At 48.4% G+C, this 5057-nt stretch overlaps 1 non-coding gene across 1 annotated transcript; it reads left to right on the forward strand.

The window, feature by feature from the left end:
- The first annotated feature begins 1619 nt into the window (after positions 1-1619).
- Positions 1620-1811, forward strand: LOC139054031 (U2 spliceosomal RNA). The gene has a single exon (XR_011510977.1). It is a non-coding gene; the product is annotated as a U2 spliceosomal RNA (small nuclear RNA).
- Positions 1812-5057: the final 3246 nt, after the last annotated feature.

Raw genomic sequence — 5057 nt, forward strand, 5'->3', positions numbered from 1 at the left:
AGCGCTCGCAGCGATCTCGCGGCGATCGCTGACGTCTGCGCGGTTTCAGGTGTGCTACGATGCAGCAGTCTGCCGCACGACAATTTACGGAAGCGAGTGCATTCCGCCCCGGCGGACGCGGCAGCGGACTTTGTGCCTGCGGGAGTGCTCTTGTTGCTGTAAAATTTGAACGGGTGCAGCTGCGCGAAGCAAGTGTACACATTTTCTCTCTCTCTCTCTCTCTCTCTGCCTCTGAGGCGACTGTAATTTTAATTTAAATGCAATTGGAGGCGGGAGCAACCTGATGAGAGTAGGCGGACTTCGGCACACCTTGTAGTTTAGAAATTGTTTTCAAGCTTTGAGGACATACACAATCGCGCCATCTGCTTTCCCCGTCTCTTTGGCACTTCATAGTGTGTGCAGCATGCTCTGCATTCCAAAGAAACGCGCCTGTTTCTCCCCCTCTCTCACGTTCTTCTTGTCTTTCTTGCTGCTCTTGTGAGAAGTTGCTATGCTCTTTACTCGCTGTAAAATAGAATGCTTGCGCGAGCCAACAACTTGCGTGTCTTTCTTTTTTTTTGTTGTTGTTGTTTTTTTCTCTCTTCCCAAGACGTTTCTGCCATTATTCACTAGCTCTCGTTCTTAGTATGCAACGGAGCGTTAGCTCGCGCCATCTACCTTTCTTTCTGTATGGCGAAGGCCGTAGGTTTTCCTAGTTCCGCACACAGATGGCGCGGATGCGTTTTCGCGCCAGTTTCGAACGACCTCGCTGTACACATGTTTCTCATTTAAAAGTTTCAAAGGGGCTTGCGAAAGGGCGTGGTCCTTTTTTCTTGCGCAAGGCTGAGCTTTCCAGCTGTGCTTAAGCTATGCTAGCATGTGTGCGTATGTGTGTGTGTGTGTGTGTGTGTGTGTGTGTGTGTGTGTGCGTGCGCGCGCGCGCGTGCGTGCGCGTGCATATGTGTGCGTGTGTGTGTATACACGCACACGGTAAAGATGATGGGGTAGCGCTATTTCTTTCTTTCTTTCTTTCTTTTTTAACAACACCTGTGCTCCACATGGCGATCTTCCTGCCCTCTATGTTTCCGGTTGGAAGGAGTGCGCAGCCTTTTCTATATTTATTTATTTTTTTTTTTTCATTCTCTTTCATTCGTACATGAGGCGCGCTACCTAATTCTAGCGGTCGAATCGACACGTTGCAATCCGTCCCGGCCTGTGCCGTATGAAAACTTTCAGTGGGCCTTGCGGTAAATAAAAGGAAATGAGGGAAATGCGCGTAGTGTATTACACTTGCGCACGGGCTTGAAACGAAGGCCTCAAAGAAAGCCGCCTTGAGCGGTCGCATTCAGACGGAAGTAAGCATTCCCCTTGCGCGTGTTTTCCGCTCGCCTGTTCCGTTTTCTACGAGGTTGCCTTCGTTGGTTTTGCCTTGCGAACAAGCTTGCGCTCGGGTCTCGTTTCTACGCGACGGCGTTTCGTTAACAGTGAAAGACTGAGGCGTCGCGAGTTGATTCGCGAGATAGAGAGCATAGAGTCTCTAGACGGGCTGGGTTTTATAAGATTGCCCACGCTGTTGCTGAGGTTACCAATGTCGCCAGGGCACCCACAAGGCAGTGGTACAATGGAGTGAAGTGAAAGACATCGCTTCTCGGCCTTTTGGCTAAGATCAAAGTGTAGTATCTGTTCTTATCAGCTTAATATCTGATACGGGTTCTATATGGACCCACGATATTAAACCTATTTTTGGAAGTTGGCGGAGTGCTTGAAGCCTGCTTCACCTCCGCCGCAGGTCGGCCCGGTATTGCACTACCTCCGGGATCGGCCCCCGCTCACTTAGGTGAGACTTCATTCAATCAAAATGAAGAACACAAGCTCGAAGCGAGCACTCACGTGACACGCACCATTCCCATACTATACGCAACGATGCCGGTGTTTCTGAACGATTGTCTGCTGTAATGAGCCACTTGGGGGGGGGGGGGGGGGAAGGGTGATTAGCCGTGGGTTTTGCAATCAATGTAAGTCCCACTCAAAGCCAACACTGCATTTTGGAGTTCACTATCGCTTTGATCCGTAAACGACAGCAAGCTCGCCCTGCGAAAATCCGCTGCCCTAGTGGAAGAAAGGTTCCCTATGAAACAAAAATGGAGTGCCCGATTTCCGGCAACATTTTCGCTGCAGTGGGACCGAGCGCCTCGAAAACAAACTTGTCGTATGGCCAAGTGTGGCGAAATATATTCAAGGGTTCAGAGGTGCCTCAGCTTTCCAACCTGTATGTTATGAATACCTGTTGCTACCTTTTCGTCATCATCATCCTGCTGGCTACGACCACTGCAGGGCAAAGACCTCTCCCATTATTCTCCAAGCACCCCGGTCACGTGTAAGCCCGGTCACGGTCGCCGTCTAGTGCCTGCGCCCTTCCTAATCTAATCTGCCCTCCTAAATTTCCGCCACCCCGTGCTACGCTTCCCTTCTCTTGGAATTCAGTCGGTAACCCTTAATTGATGATCTTCCCCCCACATTGCATGCCCTGCGCACGCCCATTTCTTTTTCTTGGTTTAAACTAAGGTGTCATTAGCTCGCGTTTGTTCGCTCACCCCCCGAATCTGCTCTATTCTTATCCCCCGTAGCGCTACACCCATCATTCTTCTTTCCAAAGCTCGTCGCGTCGCCCTCAGTTACCCTTCGGTAATCCTTAAGGTCCTTCGTTGCGGCACTCGCGGCATCTTTCTCATTTAAATAAGGCTATTTCGTTCAGTTTTGGGGGAAAACTCAATGAGCTAGGCGCGATTGTGTCCCCGGCGCCGCTCTCAACAAGATGGCGGCGCCCAGGCTTTTTGCCTGGTGGTTCGGCTTGACGCAGAACACGCCTGCAGGGCAGTGAAGCCGCATTGAAGGGGCAACGAGCGGCGCAGTGAAGCGCATGCTCGGGCGAAAAACGCGAACATCAGCCAAAAATACAACCAAATGGCCAAATACGAATTTCCGTTATGGGAAATTGGAGTTCAGTTGGCGCGTTGCGCTCGCCTAAGGTAAAGAACATAAATGCGAGTGCCACATCAGCCAAGTCAATGCTGAGGATCGCGTATCATTTCTTATTTATTTTTCCCCTTGCCTCCTGGCCTGCGTGGCCCTAGCGCGCATGCCCACGAAAGTAATGCAATAAGGAAAACGCGAAATCATGCGGTGACGGCTGTATCATATCCATTGTGCGTGCTTTGTTCTTTTTGGACTACAGTGGTGTGCGTTATGAGAAAGTTTCAGTGACCAGCGAACCTATATTTAGAACCACATTTACGGTTACTGCTAACAAGCTGCGGGTAGGTGTTGTTTTTTTCTTTCTTTCTTTTTTTCGCTACCAACGATGGGTTATCGCAACCGCGATCGGTTGTGCTAGACGCGTTCTTGCCAAACGTTGGCTCTATACGCGACCCGTGACGCGTGGTCGGCACATTCAAGCAGTCCATTGCAAACCGTTCCAAGAAGAAGGATGCTAGCTCCACGTTCCGCCGGGAGCGCTAGTTCGAAGATTGTACTTTTAGACCCTCGAGGAAGCACCGCCATCCCACGTTTTCTATAACGCGCTAAGACTCAGAGCGACAGCGACCACTTGTCTTTGTCAATATCTCGGACACACTTTTTTTTTTTTCTTTAATCCAGATCGTCAGACGAGCCCGCGTTCACGCGCACTCGCTCTCTCCGATAAGCAGGGTAGCTCGGTTGGGGTGTTGTAGGGCCTCGCGCATGCGCTGCTGAGTTCGTCGCTTCGCCGGCCGGTCGACGCTGGCGCGGTACTGGTAATCAACTTCGACGGGCATGGTGAAACGTCACTGTGAAACGTCACGACTAGCAATGCAATGTGTTTGCGAGCAATCGGAGAAATGAGAGAGCCCCTGTAGATTAGTGGAAACGTTCCTCCAAGTATTACGTTTGCAATTTGCGCCTACGAACATGAACTAGACAAAGGAAATGATCTGTAGCCGCCTTCACTTCATAAAATTCCCGTACGAAGAAATTTGCGTGCGCACGTGATCTCCCGCATGAAACCAGACGATAGGTTAATTTTAGCCGTTCATTTCGATTTGCCGAATGTAAACCGGAACACTTTCTCCACGCGCTCTTGAGGTTTGAATGACAATCAATGACATGCTTTTTTTATATATTTTTGTTTGTTCTATCTGGAACCAAAAGAATTCAGAACGCCATTTCAATCTTAGATTCGATTCACGCCTTGCGTTACGTCACCCCTGGCATATCTGATGAACACGCTCTGCTGTTAAGCTTCATGATCACGGCATTAAAAGTCGCCACTTCCCGAACGTTTATCGAGCCGATGATGAACCGTATGCTGGATTCTTATTGTAATGAGTTTATAGAAAGTTTTATACTTCTATGGCTAGCTTCAAGGAAAGGAAAAACATCGCTCAGCATTGTATAACGCATAACAACAACAACGAAAAATCTGCAGGTTATTCATACTACAATGAGAACACTAGGAATACTGAAAAAGATGAAATCTAGACATGCTGCAAGGAGCCAACAAATGCAATTGAACCAACGAACTGAACTGCAATTATTTCATCAAGACATGCCCCGAAAAAACGTGGCCACTATCAATGCTCATTTCAAAGCTGTTTTTTTTTTTTTGTTTGTGACGGATAATAATTATCTTCCCAATGGCTGATGTGAAAATTTCAGAGCGCGGCATTTTCGAAATCTCAAGGCCCCGGCTGCTTTCTCTCTTCTTTAAATATGTTCCGGGTGGCAGATGGAGAAAAGTTTCGCGCACATAATTTAAAAGCCTGTAGCTGATTTTCTTGAAGAACACAAAGTGCTGACAGACCACCAAACAAGACAAAATTGAATCGGTATTACGCGCGATGATTTCGCACCGCAGTAACAAAAGGGTAACAAGCGGACGTTCATTTCGTGGTGTGTATTTCACGTCTCTCACAATAATAATAAAAAGAATGCTACTGCATAAATTAGCTTTTCCCAAACTGGATGGTTTCGATCAGCTTCCTTAAATTGAGTTGGCGTTGATTGAGCAGGTGCGGGCCTCGGTTGTTTAAGATTTTTGT

The sequence above is a fragment of the Dermacentor albipictus genome, unplaced genomic scaffold, assembly GCF_038994185.2.
Source record: "Dermacentor albipictus isolate Rhodes 1998 colony unplaced genomic scaffold, USDA_Dalb.pri_finalv2 scaffold_526, whole genome shotgun sequence".
Lineage (NCBI taxonomy): Eukaryota > Metazoa > Arthropoda > Arachnida > Ixodida > Ixodidae > Dermacentor > Dermacentor albipictus.